This window comes from Sturnus vulgaris, chromosome 3, assembly GCF_052056855.1.
Source record: "Sturnus vulgaris isolate bStuVul1 chromosome 3, bStuVul1.hap1, whole genome shotgun sequence".
Classification (NCBI taxonomy): Eukaryota; Metazoa; Chordata; class Aves; order Passeriformes; family Sturnidae; genus Sturnus; species Sturnus vulgaris.
Window position 1 is genome coordinate 9,935,179 of NC_142245.1, and position 18,735 is coordinate 9,953,913.

An 18,735-nucleotide genomic window follows, 5' to 3' on the forward strand; every position below is an offset into this window, starting at 1 on the left:
TTTTAATGGTAACCACTGTGATTTTTTTATTCCTATAATTTATGATATTATGCATAATAATATGAATATCACTGAATTATTTATCAACCTATGTTGGTAAATAATAATGAGGTAATAGCAGTGAATTATTTCTATATTTACACCAGTAAATAATGAGGAGAAGAAATAATTTAGAGCAGGCTCAGTCTCTTGCTAGCCTACACCAATTAAAACAAATTATGTTTGCAAATGTATTTTCATGCCAAAAGAACAGAGCTGCCTTGCGGAGGTTTTAGATTCCAAAAAACATCTAGAGGTTAGCCCCAGTATGATGGTGTAGCAGCAGTTGCTGCCACCATCTTTGGATATATAAATGGAAGTGAAAGAGAGGATCTGCATTTACTGATGTTTTGCATTGCTGAGACTCCTGCAGTTTGGGATATGCAGTTTGGGTTTCCATTTCTGAGGATGTTCAGGTGTGAGAGTGCAGCAAATAGCTGTGAGAAACCCTTAAGGTGATGGAGATGAGACCTCCTCTACTCATTGTTGTAAAAAGAGAATTGAAAGGTGGCTTGACTTGAAGAATCTCTCAGGGAAAGAAAGTACCAAGCAGTACAAAATTGTTTAATTTGGCGGATAAATGATGCAAAACAAAACCCGTATCAGGAAGCTGAAATGAGACAAATGTAAATTGGAAATGTAGGTGCTCCTGGAATAAATAACTGCTCAAACAAACTGCCAGTGAAAGAGATAGACTTTTGTGCTTTCAAATTAAGACAGAAGGCTGTTTACTAGAAAATAGTTTCCTATAATAGAAGCACAGTGGGAAAATAAAAAACGCTTAAACTCACCTGCTTGGAGTTTTCCACAAAGAAAGAGTCAGCTACAGATACTTAAAGTAGCAGTGAGTAAACTCTGTGGCTGAGCATGTGATTTTGGCTGAAGGCAATAAGCAGAGCTTACTATAAGGGTAACTTCATCCATGGCATTTCATAGCCTGTGATAAAAAGCTCAGCCGGGACAAAGTTGTGTTTCTCCCAAACTTAAATTGCATGGAGCTGTTGCGTGCCAACTGTGTATGTTGTGGGAGGTGTGGAACGTGGGATGGAGACGAGGAGGGCCTGGGATACATTTCCAGCCCTGCAACCAACTGGCTGTCTTCAGGCTATTCTTCAGCTGTCAGATCCCTGCTTTTCCACTTATAAAATTGGCGTAACAATATTTACCTTGTTAAGGAAGCATGTCATGATTTTCAGCTAAAAAATGTTAAGGGCTATTACTATTTATTGTTGTGTTGCATTTTTGACATATTCGTTCAGATTTATTTCTTGACGCTTCTGCAAATACTCCTGGCTTCTGTCCTGAAGGATTTCAAAAGTTGCTGGATGGAAGCTGATTTTCTTAGTTTCTAGTTCAAAAGAGGGGAGGGCCCCCTTTTGGACTGGAGAAGAAGATGAAAAATGTGACTTTTTTAATGGTCATGTCCTGCCGTGAATCTTTTGGATATGAAGGGGAAGTCAAAATTATAAAATGAGCATCTTTGGAAAGGAGAAACATTGAGGAATTTATTCTTTTGCTTTTATAACTCAGTTCTGAGTGAAAATTTTTCCTTTAAAGCTGTTGTGTTACTTCAAATATGAATGAGATTGCTTCCTGTAACTGTGTGAGATGCATTCGATAGGAATGTCTGCAGGAGTAGGTCGGAAGAAAGTGGTGGTTGTTTGACCACCTGCCTGATTCAAGGTGCTCAGTTGAAACATACCTTCCCTCCATGGGTGGCCTTTTTCCAAAGGCATTTAAATGATGCAGGGGCACAAGCCCCACTGATTGCAAGTTGCAAAACACTGCTGCAGGAGCTCAGTTGGAATCCTCCTCCTATTACCTAAGGTAGGTTCAGGCAACTGGGTACCCAGCAGAAATAACATCACGAGCGACATCTTCTGTGCCATGTGTCCCAGCATGTCAACTTGAAACACTGCCTGCGTGATGAAGAGTAATGCAAAAACCCAACTAGATCGTGAGCAGGTGCCATGCCTGTAAAAGCAGATGAAGCTGTGATCTAAAAATTGTTGGCTGCATTTTGAACTCTGTTATTGGAGCAAGAATATTTTTGAAAAAAGAAAAATGAAAAAAATAAAGGCGCAAAATGGAGTAAGTCCTTTTGGAGAAACACTGGAGAAGCCAAGCTCCAGCTTTGAAAAATTTTCCCCACCACAACTATCATTAGCCAAGTCATAATCCGTGTGAAAACTGAGACAAGTTAAATGGTAGCAGAGCTATTGAGCATAGCTAGAACAAGGCCTTTGGAGAAGGAAAAGTAAATCCCCATGGGATTCCATACCTGCAGAGCTCACGGCCTTTTATCTTTCATTAGCAGATATTGTGTGTTATTGGACAGTACCTAATGCAGTTACTTGCAGGAACATTTAATCAAATAGTCTATTCTTCTCCCAGGCGGCTTAGCCCACTGCAGTTTTATAGTTACCTACTTCAGCTGGAACAGTGCCTTTCAGCTGTAAAAGCAAATAGGCAACATGGAAAAAAGTCTCGTTTTATCAAAACAGACAGAACTATTCCAGCTGCTGATATTAAGGTAAAAATAGCAAGGTTAAATGTTAAACAACCTCTGAGTGGACTTTTATAACTACAAAGAAAGCCAGACCAGTTGCTCTGAAAGCACTTTCCATTAAAAAAAATTCTTGTTTTACTTCTCAAAAAAAAATTTATTTTCCTCCATTGCTGATGATTAATCACAGTGGAAAGTGGTTCCCTTGATAACAAATATATCAGTAACGTGTGGTGCTTCCTGCTCCAGCATCTTGTAACTCACAAAAGTTTCCATGGCCAGATTTGAATACTCAAAGTGCTAATAATGTCTTCTAGTCAGCCTTCCTACTGCTCAGAAAATTTCACTCCTGTGGCTTTTTGGCTTGTTTTGAGAAATCACTGTAGAGGTTAGTGAACTTCTCAATGTGTTGGTATTTAAACTGTGGTCAGACAGTCAAGGAGAAAAAAAAAGAAAAATAAGAAAAGGAAAAAAATAAGAAAGAGAAGAAAAAAGTTCACGACAAGAAATTCCCTCTTAAGAATTGTTTATATGACCATTTGCATAGGAATTGAACTGATTGTGAAACCTCCATGTTAAAATGGAATTCCTCTGACTCTTATCGTATCTTGAAAAATATAGTGCATTAAATGAAAAGATGCTTAAAACAATGCCGGGGTTTTGTTCCAGAGAAACATTTGGGCACTTTCACTGGGAAAGGAGGTTAAAAGGTTGTAAATGCTTTCTCCAGGGGCTCTGTCTGACAGTGAACATGTGTTTCCTCCCTTTAATCGGCTCGCCAGTAGCCAGAAAGCTGCTTGTTTTCTGCAGAGGTTGTCAAAAATGATTTCAGTCTGGAGACGATGAATGATAAAAGGTTTTCAAACACAGTTTTGCACTGTAGCATTTGCAGTCCCAGAGAGGATGGATTGTATTACAATCTCAGTGCAAAGGGCCATGTTCCCATAGCAAGAAAACAGGGCCTCGTTCAACCTGTTTGATGCTCCCTCTTACCTTTCAAAATTGAAAAACCAAAGCTGGACCTCAACTAAAGAAACAAAAAAAAAAAAAAAAGGAAAAAATATCATCCCAAGAGTGCGTTCCTTCTCTGGTAAATTAAGTGGTTTACTTTTAGTAAAATTTCAGGGTTTCTCATGCTGTTCCTGAGTGTCACATTTCCTTCAGAAGTTTATAGAGTGCTGCTTCTTTTCCTGGATATTTTATACAGGCCACGGGGTTGTTCTGTTGAAGTTAGCAATAAACCTTTCTCCACTAACACCGAGCCTATAGTCCAAAGATCTGGTGCCATAAAATACCAACTTACCTTAGTTTCTGCTGAAATCACCCTTTCAGACAGAACTCACCATATTCCTGAGATAAATACCTGTGTGTGTGCAGAAACCAAATTGTTTCTTTTTTGGCAAGACTTTGAAAACTGGGTAAGAAATGCCAGCAAAAAAGATTTCACCTGCAGGTATTACTGCCAAATACAGGGTCTAACAGGGGACTTATGAGGCTGGTTGGACTCAGGTACCATTTCCAATGAGGGAATTGTTAACTCTCCAAAAATCCCGTACATCAGATCTTATTTTTAAAAACACATATGTGATAACAGCGACAGTAAGCCTTGTCCATGACAGATGATTTTATCCCTGAACCCCTGCAGCCTGTACCCAGTGCCTGTGTGAAGTTTAGTTACCTTGTCTCTCGAGCACATTGATTAACATGATGCTGGATGTTTTGCCATTATATAAACTGCTTATTTTTGCCAGAAATTCTTTCTTCCCAAACTCAATATCATTTCAGTATTTAGTCCCACATCAACAAACCGGTCTTTTTCAGCTTTTTCACTGCCAAGTTCCATCTAATCTCAATCACCTTTCTCTTTACATTAATTCTGCCACAAAATCCTACTTTTTTCCCACCTTCCCATCAACTTCATCCATCCTTTTTTTTTTCTGTTTTAATACACATAATTTTATCTATATTCTTCCTTAGCTTCTTCACCACCCTCACCTACCTCCATCTTTGCCAAAACTTGGGTGGAAAAAGAGCTGAGAGAGCAGTGAGAGTAGGAGTAATTTGTGGGGGATAACTGAGCTCAGCAAGTGCCCCTGAGTAAATACTGTGCAATGTGGGTCAGATGCATGGAAAGAAAGCAAATTTTAGACATACTGAATATATTTGGTAGCTTGATGACACTTCCAATGTTTTTCTACTCTTTTCCTTTTCCTTGGCTTTTTAACTGAAAGGAGCACAGCAGAGCTTCTATTCCCAATTTCAGCAATTCTCCTTTCAGTTCCATTGCGCTGCTCCTAACAGGAACTTCCTGTTTACTTGCTACATTCAAAAGGATGTATATAAACAGGAGAGTCACAGAAATTACTAAATACTAGGCACAGAAGGTTTTTATTATCATCTTTTGAGTCTTGTACACAGGGAAGGCTTCATTCTTTCTTTTTTGTTTTTCTTTTTTTTTTCCTGGGCACAACTAAATTCCAAAATATTTCTTGCGTGGTAACTGGTATTCCAGTCTTTATTATTTCTGACAGTTTTAAATAGTTTCAGTTGAATTTTTTGCCAAGAAAGGCAGGCTATCAGACAGCAACTCTATTGTGTAGAACCAAAAAATGGAGTGTACACTCGACGTATACTTGGAAAATCTGAACACAAAACATCTTTTTTTCATCTGAACTTGCTTACCATTCAAGCAACGTAATGTTGTCACTGGGAGGTTTTACTGCATGTATGGTCAGCTTAGAAGTCTCCATTGGTGCCAAAAAGACATATAACAGGTGCATGGAGAATTTGCTAATGTGCTCTGAAGAACCTGTGCAAAACAAGAAATAGTGCAAGTGTCTGGAAAGTCCCCATCTGTCCCAACAGCATCTCTCTGTTGGCATTGCTCTCGACTAGTTCTTGGGCAGCACTTTAAATACTTAAAACCCTATCTCAATGCAAAGTTTCATTGTGACCTTGACCTTCTCAAAACTTTTCTCATACTAACTAAAGTGCCAGGGAGGGACAAGGCAAAGGCAACACATCCCACCAGAAGAAGGTTCAATTCCTCCTCCTCCTGATGCTGAAATATTTGGTTAATGTCATAGGTTTGGCTAAGTGGATTCAATCAACTGTTCTCACTCTATTATAGTTCATAATCCCTATTCAAGATGAAGTGCACTGCAGCCTAATGAATGTGGTAATGGAATCCTTGTGTATGTTTTTCCACAGCGGGGTGCAGATTAGCATAAGTGTCATATTCTGTTGGCATGCCTGCTATTGTATCTGAGGCGTTGCACACACTGGGAATTTTTCAACTGGATAATAATAAGATGAATATGGTATGCACATGCACATAGAGCACACGGGTTTTAGAAAGTGATCTATAATAAATCTCACCTGGAGGAGCATTATGATAGATTAACTTTGTGTTTTGGCTTAAAAACACAGTGTTTTGGCCAAATGAATGGTAACATGAGTACAAAAGAATTAGATTAAATTTCATGCACAGATTTAAAGAATGTTGTCATTTAGGGCAGCAGAGTGCTAAGAGTCTTGCGTAGGTCTTAGAGTTTCATATATTCATACATTCAAGTTCAGAAGCCTGGCTCAGATGTCCTTCCCCCTTGTTCAAAGCTGATTGTTACAGCTCCAAGAGTTGGCACATAGGTTGAGAAAAGCTTCTGGATTGTAGATCACCATGTATGTGCCTCCTCGGGCTGTAGCTGTCAGTCTGTGAAAGATGAAAAGAAAAACCCAGCTATCTTTATTTCATTAGCACTTGAGTTTTACCTGCTGAACCAGCTCTTTTTCTCACAGGCTGAACCCACTAGGACATGGCAGTTCACACTCCAACAAAAATCCCTTACAAAACACAGAGTCAAGTGGCTGCCATGGAGTGGTGTGTAGCATATGGTCTACACTTGACCGCTGAAATTAATTTTGCTCCAAATTGTGGGATGCAGTTTTAATTACTTAAGGCATTTTAGTTTTCCTCTGGTTAAAAAAACTCTTGATGAATCTCCTTGCACATCACCTAGGAGAGACAGCACAGCTCATTATTAGTCCCAGAATTTATTACTTGATTATTGAAAGTGCAGGTCTGAGAAATTCATACCACTTAAGGAATGGTTTAGTGTGACTAATCAAAGAGGTTTTCCTGGCACACAGGAGGTATCAATATATATAGACTAGTGTAGAAAGGCATATCTTTAGGCTTTTAAGCATGGTGGATGGTAACAGCTTAAACATATTAATCAGCCCAAGGCAAGTGCTGCTTCTGTATCACATTTTAATCTGATTCTTTCTACAGTGCTAGAAAAATTATATCTGTGGCTGCAATAACATATAGAAAAAATTTGTTTGACAAGTGAATGAGACAATCAGACCAGTCATTCAGCCCTCAGAAATAACCACAAATTTCATTTACCTTCATTATCGGTACATTTCTGCATAATCACAAGTCAGACTATTTGAACTTTACTGAGAAGTGGTGAGCCATCAAAGGGGACTAATGTTTGTTTGTTTGGTATTTAGTCTGGAGGACCTTTGCTTTTAAAATGTTCTATTAGCATGGGTCAGTAATCTGATATTTTGTTCCTGACTTGGACTTGAGAGGGCTAGGCTAATATCTGCAATACAACTGAGTTTCATGTATTGGCCTCTGTTGTATTCCAAAGCCTGAATGACCTTTTCAAAACTCTGAGGAACCTGTGTCAGGCCCAGGTGCAAGAATTCATTTTATAGCTACTTCACAAAGCTCATTTTAAATATAAATAAATAAGCAAATAAATACATTCTACTGCTGATTAAAAGAATGTAAATTGGAGGTTCGAGTGAAGTTCAAGTACCCTTTACAATGGCATCACTCTTTTCCTTGATCATGGTCTGAAAGGCTGGGTGGCAAATGTATTTAAGACTCTGAGGAAAAGGGCTGTTAAGTCAACCTTGGTAACTTAACTGAAACTGTATATGTGTAAATCCATCGCAAATCCCTGGCCTTTTACAACTCATGTCCCAGTGGAAATCAGATCACAGAACTGTTTACAAGAGACTACGAGTCATTTGGATAAAAAGCCATGACAGCAGACTCCATTTTATTTGAAATTTTAGTAACCCAAGCCAAAAAAATATTCTAAAAGTAAAACAATAAGAATTAGGCAGCTATTATGAGTTGATTATATTTACTATATTTTGAATTTGGTAGGGAGAAGAACAATTTCACTGTAAAGGTCAATGCTCTGCCTTTTTACAATCAATTGTAATCTTCAGTTTAAAGATTACTCTCCTGTTAAAAAAAAAAAAAGAAGAAAAAAAAAAGAAAAAGAAAAAAGAAGTGCATATATATCTTTTACCCTGAGCTTTCGATGTCCTGAATAGCAATTTTTAAAACCACTAGAAGTAGTACCATAAAATTATTTTACAACATTATTTAATGTGTGAGCTAATCCCCAGCTAATGGTCAATTTTTGTCATTTTTTCTAAGTGAGGAGGAGAGAGGAGGGTGGGGAACCTGCTTCTGTTCAGCCCAATGTCCCATCAGTGCAGGAGCAAAAGGGAATTGCTTCAAGATCTAGTGCTCTGAGTAATCTTCTTGGCATCACAAATACCATGTTTTCATCAGCACTTCAATCAGTCTTCTCTACACAATATTTTATGAGTATATGTTGGCAAATAGTTGTACTTAAACTCGTGTAAGTTTGGGTGGTGGGGATTTTCCTTCTTCCTCAAGTCGCTCTGAACGATTTAGTACAAACAGATGTGGGTGTACCGTTAACTTGAAAAATTAACCTTCTTTCTTGAGGAAATAATTATTTTACAATTAATACTTGCAGAAAGGAGGGAAGCCTGCCTCTGTGCCCACTGACATAGGAAAATTCTTGGATTGGTGTGATCAAATTGCTTTTGATGCTCCTTGTAGTTGAGGCTGCCTTGTCCCCATACTGTCCCCATCCTACATGCCACCTACCAGCTGTCCCCATCAGCTCTTGCCTGAGTCCTTTCCATGGCAGAAGCCTCAATGGAGGAAGCAAGTGAAACCCACACCCCATACTTCTCTTTGAGGTGACCCTGTGGCTCAGTGTGGTCAGTCATGGAAATGACTGCTGATGTGTAGTGGGTTTGTGCCTCCACTGGTGGAATTCTCTGGTGGCTTGGCTGGGCTCCTGTCACAATGTCCTTGTTTTGCACTGTGCTGCATATGGGCATGATAACCTTGACCAGTTTATCTGCCTGGAGGTTCAAGTTCATTTCTCATCCCTTATGTAGGTTTTTGGTGTCTGCCCTGGGCACATGGGATTTCTGAGGTGTTTTTGTCCTTGAGAAAGTAGAAATAGTGCTTGTCCCTGGGGTGCCCTGAGCAATAAATTGCTAATATTGGTAATGTCCATAGAAATCCTTGAAGGGAGGAGGGTGTGTAACTAGGTTTGTGATTTGGAAAAGAGAAAATGTGAGTCCTTATGAGATTGTACCTTTTGGGCAGGAGATAAAGGGCATTTACTGTTATCTATGGTGGTGAAGTTATAGTGAGGATACCTGCACCCCACCACTGAGCACCACAAAGAACACAAACCTGTAATATTTATATTCTAGATTAGTGCTTTTATTTTGTTATGTATTTTCCATGCACTGAGGAAGCTCAAAACACAACTGAGGTACAGAGAAATGGTTTGTTTTTTCCTCATATATAAAAGGACTGAAAAGTCATGTTGGGGTTTTTGTAAGTAGTTACTGTACGTTGCACTTGAAGGGCAGAAGCAAACTGAGAGAGTGGGGAAATCAGTGTCCACTGGTGCTGTCTCATGAAGGTAATTCCTGCTCTGTTTTTCCAGGGGGAGAGCAGAGCATTCTGTCCCCCCATGAGCTGAGCACATGTACACACAAACATGGGAGGAAATGTGTCTACACAAATATAGCTTTTAATGGCTGAGCCAGCAGTATGAGAGCTGACATCAGTGATGCAGGCATGTGTATGTGCGGGGCAGAAGTGGTCTGTTTGCTGAACAGTTCTGCTCCAAGCACTGTTATTCTCCCACAGTTGCTCACTCCAGTCTGCAAAACCATGGCTTCAGTGAAAATCCTTCAAGGTACGTTCCATGGAGAACAGCTGCTGTTTCTCTCCTTGCTCAGGATTGTCTTCTACTGCTCAAGCGAAAAAGCAGCCCAAGTCTAAAGGCACTTGCTACTTATAGGAAAATCAGGATCTCCCAGGTAGGAGCAGAATGAGAATTATGTTGTACTATGTATCAACTCCCCTTCTTGCAACCAGTTTGCAGCCTGTGTGGTGAACAAACCTCAGCTGTATGGATGGTTTGGGGTAAAAGCATCATAAATGCCATCAAAATCATGTCAAAGTATTGTGTCAGGAAAATCACCCAGTTGCTGCTCCATATGCTCTCCTTCCACTAACCTCCTGGCTTGGACTACTGTAGTTATTACAGTTCCAATTATCTGGCAGAAGATGGTCCCTTACTACAAGAAGGGACGCATGTGTCAGTCCCAAGTAGATCCTGATCCTGGGGACCAAGCACTATAATTGGATCTGATTAGCACAGTGGGGAGACTTGGGATCAAATCTGTGGCATTTTTGGAAGAGAAGATTTTGCTCTTCATGTTGAGAGTTGCAAGACAAGAGCATTCACTACTCTGTGGGAGCGAGTTGTAAATTCTCAAAAGGGTTTCCTACTTCTTATTTATTGGACACATCACTGCAGTAAAAGTTCCCTGGGAATAATCTGTACCTCTGTCCTCACCCAGCTTCTTGTCCTTGGCCTCGCTGGGGACTAAATGCTGTTCTTTGAGGGAATCAAGGAATGAAAGTATTGGATACTCCGTAAAAATAGCCCAAGAAACAGACGAGGTCAGCTTCTCAAATATTCATGCTTTGCTACTGTTTCCTTTAGCACACAGGGCAGCAAAGTCGCAATGAAGGTAGAGAGCAGACAGCCGATGCTGAGGATCTGCCACCTTCCCTGTGCATGCACTGTGGGAGGGTTTCCCTGGGATTAGCTCTCATCTGGTTCCCATGGACTGAGTGCCTGGTGTAGTGCCTGGAATACATTAAATATGTATCTTCCAGCTTTCGTTTCATCTGAATGGATCTCTGCTTTGCACACCATGAAAACAGCTCACAGTTTGAATCAAAGTGCTACAGTCGTCCACATTCTTAACTCAAACTAAAATGAGAGGACAGATGCATTCTTCCATCCATCCAATACTGAATGATTGGCATTAGGCAGATCCTTATTATCTGCAGGAACCTGCACATCCCCACGCAGCCCCACCCCCCATCAGCTTGGGAATACTGTCTTTCCCTCAGCTGCAAAGCCTAAGAGTCTATAATTCCTCTTTTCCCACAATAATTTGCACATAAACAGCCAGCAGTTACAATATAGCCTTTTTCCCTAGCATCGGCTAAATAATAGTGACACATTCCCTACTGTCATTGGGTTCTGCTAATTTTAGCACAGATGTAGTTCTTATTTCTTTGGGAGAGCCATAAAACCTTCTTCCAGCTTTATGTTTTATTCCTCTTTGAAGCCCAAACAAATTAGCAAAGTTGAGAACTTTATTTTCAGAGTTCATTAAGCCCTTAACAGTAAATCCTTTTCTCACGTTCCAGATGTTGTGGTTTCCTTGACCTCAGTTTATATTTCCTTCTGATATGAACAAGCCAACATCTTATTCCAGCCTTACCAATTTCTTTGGAGAATGGAGCAAAGCGGGTGCATGTAGCCTCCTGAAAGGTTTTCAGAGAAACAGAATGAAAAAATCTTGCTGTGGTGCCAGCCTGAGCCCAAGGTTTTGTCTGTACCCACTAGACATTGCCTCCACTGCTTAATGCCCTGACCTCTGCGGAGCTATTTTTACATATCAAATGCATTTTTGGTTATATATTTTTCATCCCTTTCATTTGAGTACTTTACATTTCAGAGGCAGTGCTCACCTGCATTTGGGTATGTTGAAAGCATGTCCCTTGAATAAATTAGATGTTTTGTTTTGGCAACACATTGAGATCTGCACAAATCCTTATTTTCTGCTTTGATGCTGCAGAGTATTTTGGACACGCTGAAATTTAGCAGTTTGGGCAGTCCCCTGGATTTGAACAATGTCAATTATGCATCTCATGCATTAATTAAACACCCAAATATAACTATTCTCTTCCAGCCACTAGTGAATCATTTTAAATGTAGTTTGTGCCTTTTCATCCTCTTCAAATATTGCATTTTTGAAGACAAGCACCTGCAAGCCTTTTAGGAGGTGTTACTCCTGCTGTTACTGACATTTTAATAAATGCAGAAATAAATGCTCCCCACCAAATTGTCTAACGTCAACACTTACCTCATCGAAAGAAGTGAGTCAGTTTGAGCAGAATTTATAACATGTGCTGTACCTATAGCTGCCTGACGTGAAGAACATCCAGTTTTGTATCAATTTTTCCTGTTTTCTTTGAAACCATAGTAACTATCAGGCTGCGTTCATAAATATTACAATGAATATTTGTCTTGTGCACTTGCATGGGAAAACATATGAAAAATGGATCAAAGACAGCAATTCATAAAGGTGGGGGGCGGGAAGAAAATTCCTCATGGTGTATGAGTCTGCCTTCCATGTGAGTGTAGGTGCTCACTCTTGCCAACAAACATTTTATGGTAGGGACAGACAAGTACAGTACAGAGGGTAATGCCCAGAAACAAGACAGTCACTGGTATTTGGTGATTTCTTGCTTAAGAGAGCACCTCAAGGCATCACCAAATGTGACTGACAAGATGTTGCTTCGTTCTCTGCAGATAAGCATTTCTAGAAAGAGGGAACCTTGTTTGGCATGTGAGCCAGCTGCTGGGAGACTGAGCATCTGTTAGCTGAAATAGGTGGGAGAAATATGGAAGGGACAAGGAGGAGGAGTTTAAATGTAGCTGAAGCTTTCTAAAGGGCTCCATAATGGACAGCCATTGCCTATTTTTTCTTGAGAGGTTTTAACATCATTTATTTGGCCTTGAGTCTTTCAGTCTGCCCCAGATAACAATATTCTTCCTCTGAGGACTGTAGGAGAGCTGAAAATATTTACACGTGTTTGCAGGGATAGTGGGTAGCATTTCGGTTTTTATTTTTACAGAAATATGTATTTTTGTGGTTCTTATAGACATAAATCCCCTATCTTTATTTTTAAGTTATCCATTTATTTTACCAGTCCAACGTATTGGCCAGCTGGTATATTACCCTTTTTTTTTTTTGAAAGCAGCCCCATGTAAAGAACATATCCAGACAGGACAATCAGGGAGACAGGTTATTAACTTTGTTTCAGTTTGGTGCAATCAAGTAATTCTTCAACTAGAAAGAAGGGAATGACAAAAGAAATTTCTGAGGTGTGAGTTTTTCTAGATAGCAAATAGTTAAGCTGCATGGCTGGGATTTCCAAGTTTAAGAAGATATCAAAAATTTGGCCAGAATCATCTTGAATCATTTACTAGTTGTTGATAGAGAAACCACAAAGGATTTTTTTCTCTTTTGTTTGTTTGGTTTGTTTTCGAGTTTTTGGGATTTTGAGGAGTTAGGTTTTGTGTTTGTTTGGTTTGGTTTGGTTTGGTTTGGTTTTTTGGAGGGGGGAGATTGGTGCTTTTGGGGTTTTTTAAGGAGACAAAGCACATAGAGGTGGGGTCATGTCACCACTTCTGTTCTCTATGTCTGAGAAAACAAAGCTTTGTGGATTTTTGCCAGGTTTAATTCAGGGCTGCATCACCTTCTCAGTTTCACCACTGGAAAGCCAGAATAATTTTGTTATTTCTTTACTTAATAAACATGAGTCTGGTCTTCTGTCTTGGCGTGACTGTATGATGCTTATATCTCTAAATCGTCTGTTCTGTTGGTGTTGAATGTTAAATTCTGCAACTTTAAGACTGGTTCCAGGAGTGAAAGGGCAGGGGGGGGAAGAAGAAGTGCAGAGTTTGTTATCAGAGACTGCACGGGCTCCCCCACATTCCTGCACTCTGACTGTGTTGTCCGCGGTGGAGGGAGCTCTCCTTTGCTCTTGGTTGGTTTTTTGGCTAGCTGGGGCGGACAAGCCCCCTGGATTGTTTTTTTCCCTTTTTCTGTTTTCCTGGAGCTGTTTGAACCTGCTTTGGACTGGGAACCCAGGGGAGCGCTGAGGGCTCGCACCTCTGGCCCACCGGGCCTGGCCTGGGCTGCGGCGTTTCCCGGCACCAGAGGGACTGGGAGCGGGCTGGGTGGGCTGGGCAGCCCACGGAAAGAACTCTTCTGGATCTGCCATCTCCTCGGAACGGCGGAGGGTTTTGCTGTTTGATGTTGTTCATTGTTGCGTTGGGATGTGTGTTGCCTGTTAAATAAATGGTTTTCTTTTTTCCACTTCTCTCCAATTTTTTTTTTTCCCTTTTTCCAGAGGGACCTCGTTCAGAGGTTTCCTCCCAAATTTGCCCTAAACCAGGACATCTCCTCTATACCAAGTCAGGCAGAAACCTTGTGCTGCTGACACCATCCCAGGGTAAAGTGTATGTAAGGTATATTATTCATCAGGGGCTAAAATCAGGAGCCACAGTCCCCAGCATTATAGTGAGAAAAATGCTGGGTTTGTTTTATTTCTTGTTTCTGACACTCTGGATTATGCTTTGAGGTTTCCATCCAAACCCAGAATTACTGAAACTTACTGGACATGTGGCTTGGGATTGGAGAGGACTTGCTTTCTGATAACTTGGAACCAGTTACCGAAGAGCTCTGAATAGTCCTATTAATTGAAAAGATCCTTTCAGGATATCAACAAGTAAAATTGTTGAGAGCAAATAATGGTGTTGGGTCTGGAGAACCCAGATCACTCCATTGTACTTTTCCACTTACCCTTCTACAGGCACAGATACCTGTTTTGTGAGAAATATAGGTTTTTCCCAAAAAGCCCTGAGGTGCACCTGTGTGTTGGGGTGAGGTCATGGTTGGGGTGACACAGCCGCAGGTTTCAGCTGAGACAAGAAGTGGCAAAGAAATATGTGTGTGTTTTCAGGACCCACCCAGAATTGCTGCGGGGGCAAGGTTAAGAGTGGGATGGAAATTTGGGGTGGGAGGTGGGAGAATTGGTGTGAGAGCCTGAGGTGGTTTCCCTCCTCCCAGGAATTTCTCAGTGTTGGAACCTGCAGCTGGAAAAAGACTCAGTTTTGACTGGCACTTTCAGATTTCTCTTGCCTTAGGAATTCTGCTGGATCACCAGGCATTTCAGATGTGAGAGACAAAAGTGTGGTAGAGCTGGAGATAAAACTGACAATTTTTGGGTGGCTCTTTTTTTCTCAATAGGTATATTCCATATTTGAAGGTTTTGTTATCAAATAAGTTTAGGAGAGCTTTTTTCCCTGCTTGCAGAGAAAAAAAGTCTTTGCCTTAGAATATATTAGATGTTCTTTCCGATTTTTTTTTTTTTTTTTTTAATTTTTAATGATCACATTTCACTGAAAAAAGCTGCACTTCCAGAGTCTTGATGCCTAGTGCCTCTGAGCCTCTGTTTCTGGTAATGTTAGTGGACAGTACTGATCCAGCCTGTTGGGATTCCACCTGGACTTCTTGGTGGTTGCAAAAATGTACTTTAAGGGAAGAAAATTTAAGAGTTCAGTCCCACATCCTGGAAAATAGACATACAGGGTCAGGATGTGGCTCCCTCGCTGCCATGAAGCAAAGTAGGGTTGGCCAAGGGTTTGGCTCTTAGGGTCTTGTCAGACCTGTGTCCCAGCGGGAGCTGGGCTTGCCCAAGAGCTTCTGGTAGAGCCAACCCAGCTGTGATGGCTGGAGGTGCCTATATGAAGTCTCTGAGTCATCCTTCTCTGCACTTTAGCAGAGGACTCAAAAAGTACAACTAGATTTTTTTTGTCATGAGCCATTCAAGGAGCAGCTATTCCTTTTGGCTCTTCTTGGCAGCAGGGTAAGTGATTCACAGAATTAGGAGGTACCCTTGTGGTAGTGCTTTCCATGTCCTGGTTGGTCCACTGGCAATTTCCCCACTCAGGAAAGGAGATGAGGAGAAATTGAATAAATTCAAAACCTTTGAATCTGGGCTGCCCAGTGTATTGACAAGGAGTACATGGCGTGTGTGGAAGTTGCTGTTGGGCATTGGAGAAGTAGGGTGTTTTCAGGAAGAACATATAGGATGTATGAGTTTCCCACGCCTCCAAAGGTTTGAGGTTGGGAATGGACTGAGCCTTAGGTGATTTAATGAGTGTGCAGAGTGAAGGGCAAAAAAGAGTAGAAAGAGAGGAGGAATTATGCAAGAGAAGGGGTAGGTGGCTATGTGGCAGAGAGGTTTTCCTCCTCTTGGCTCTTCCACATGATTCCCAGGAAAGCACATCGTGCACAGTTGAAAGGAAAGATAAAGACCAAAGACGTATATTTTTAAAGACTAATCTTGGCATCAGGAGGGGATACTAAAAATAAATAGGACCTTTTTCTTGTGAATTAAAATATTTCTGACTTGATGAAATGTTTCGCAAAGGAGGACTTCTCTTTCTTGTCAACATTTAAGTAGACAACATGGGTGTGCAAATAAGACTAATTCTTCTTTTGATATCCCTGAATCCTTTTTTTTTTTCTCCCTTCCCCCATTGTCTTCAGAGTCAGCTGCAGTGCTTGCCTGTAGCTTCACTGACCCCCTCGGAGCCTAAAGAGTTCCCCACCCACTCACCCTAGGCAATAAAGGCTTTCTTTAGGTGTGGAGCTTTTGACTCTCAGCTCACACCATGGGATCAATAGCATCTGGAGCCCTGGAACATTTTAAAGAGTTGTCCAAATGTTCATCACTGAAGGAAACTCATCAAAGTTGCTCTTGGATCTTTCTGCTCAAAGGGGAAGGTGTTATCAGGACATAAGGGGTAGTTTTGCTCGTAGGCTGGGGAGATACAATAAATGACCTTTCTGTGAAGGCAGAGTCCATTTCACGGTGCTTGTAGCATCCAGTGACATGCCTGAGAACAAGTTTTGTAGCCGCAACTAGAGGAAGCAGGCAATGCTCATGGAGTGTCAGATAATCCACTGTGACATATGATCCAAAAACATAAGGCTGACGAATATTCCTGGCACTAGGTGCCCGTGCTGAGAGCAGATTATGAATTTTTAAATGTTTGATGTTCTTTCAACAGTTAAAAGCCATTTTGGGCAACAGATACCTCTGAAGATATTTTAAATAATAATTTTTTTACCACTGGATCTTATCAGTGCTTGATTTTGAGAAGCAGCATCACAGAAGGCAGAGGGCTCTCTAAGGACTTAGTTCTGATCTCACTTACCCCTATTTATATCCGGAGTAACTCGGCTGAAACAAATGGAATTTACTCCTGCATTAAGCAAGTGTAACTAAGAGCAGAATATAACAGGCCCCTCTGTTTGGTGTTTTCTGTACCTCTCTCCTGGCAAACTATTTTCACAGGTTAGGATGTTTCAGTGGCAAGGGGAAGCCAGAGAATCTGGGTTTTAGAGCATGGATGGGCACAACTTCCCTGCAAGACCTGGCAGCTGGCCCAAGGAAGAGCACTTAGGCAGCAAAAAGCCATGAGTCTGTGGGCTCCAACGTGGGAATACCCTCTGCCTAAGCTAGTAACCAAAATCCATGGGGACTTAAGGATTTTACTTATAACAGTTTATAGAACCAAAACTTGTATGCATGAATTTTAAAAAAGCCCCTATTATTGTTTTTATAATATGTATAGGTATATAAGTGAAACCAACATGCATCATAGTGGGAAGCACTGATTCTAATAGATATCCAGCCCCGAGTTTGTATTTACCATCTTTCCATACCGGGGTATGTTTTCAGAACTAGAATCTGTATGGATGAATTTAAAAACCAAACCATTTGTAGTTACTACTCTTGTTGTTGTTGTTGTTGTCATTATTATATAAGTGAAACCCATTTACACAGTAGTAGGAAATACTGATTCTAATGAGCCATAGCCAGACAGAGCTGGGTTTGTATTTATTCTTTCCAGTCCTGTGTATGTATTACAAGCTATGTGGCTCTGCTGAGCTCTCTTGATCTGGGCATTTTCCCCTCTCAGGCAATTGCATTTCCCACTAAATACTATGCTCTGCTTTTCCTGCCCTGCTGGCAGTGCAAATGTGCCAATCTCATTCTAGAGCCATGGTTCCTGTTATGGGATCAAATGTTAGGATTTTAAAAGCTAAAGTTTGATGTGGATGAACAACTGCCTATAAAATGCATTAAGCTCTTACCCTGTAATGTATTTAATTTCACACTGACTGATGGTATTGCCCCTGAATGGATTACGGCAGGGGGCTGCCATTGTCCTACTAAACCACACTGGTTAAATAATACCTTGGAGTCTAAAGCTGCTCTGGGAGCATTTCATATTGGCTAACATGTGAAATGAATACCTAGCTTTTCTGTGAGCACTTTGGGTTGGTTTAGAAAAAAAATTAAATTGCAAAAAACAACTACATGTTGAGTTGGTTTACAATGCAGAAAAAATTTGCAAAGTTGTAGGATGGTTCTCCCTCTGTGAAACACAGACCAGCAGCTATAAAGGGCCCTGGTTCAGAGAAGTGCAGGTGGTTGCCTTGGCTCAGCAGGCTGGGAAGGCTCCTGGAGCAAAGTGGGAGCACATTACTTCCCAGGAGAGGTCCCCCTAAGCTCATTCCTCGTGGGTGTTTGGTGCTTGCAGTATATTTATTTAAGCAGTGTCTCCTTGACATTAGTGCCCAAAAGGTAAGACTGGAGAGCTGCTCAGGGCTCAGATATGTTAATGTCTCAGTGTCATAGTTGAGGGATATTAGCTTTGTTACCGGGCCTTTTTAATCAATTGTTTTTAGCTTCAAGAGATCTTCCCTGCTAAACAATTCCTGCTTAGCCTGCATTCTCTGCCCCTTGTGCTGAAGTAAATCAAGAGTTCCTTCAATGGAGTTACACCTTCTGTATGCAGAGTCAGGCTCCTGGACTCTACCAATCATTGATGCACATCCTGCCCTGAATAATTTTGGGAAAGCCTGTGGTTAACTCTATGAGCAAATGCCTGCCTGTTTCACCCTGCTCCCCATTATGCAAGACAACCTCAAATCAAGGAGTATTTCTCAAGTCCATGTGACTGCAGGCAAATTCTGTGCTAAGCAATTTTAAAACTATGTGCTTTATCTGCATTAGTATATTTATGTGTATATATAAATATGAGGATGTATAAAATGTATATAGAAAGAGAGAGGTCTGTAACATCCAC

General features: G+C 40.8%; 1 long non-coding RNA gene across 1 annotated transcript in view; it reads left to right on the forward strand.

Annotated features, from left to right (window-relative positions):
• The window catches only part of LOC148224175 (uncharacterized), a 115,817-nt gene extending 105,849 nt beyond the window's left edge, over positions 1 to 9,968 (forward strand). Inside the window, exon 6 of the long non-coding RNA XR_015802130.1 lies at positions 9,561 to 9,968. This is a non-coding gene — a long non-coding RNA (uncharacterized LOC148224175). The remainder of the gene's footprint in view (positions 1 to 9,560) is intronic.
• The last annotated feature ends 8,767 nt before the right edge of the window (positions 9,969 to 18,735 follow it).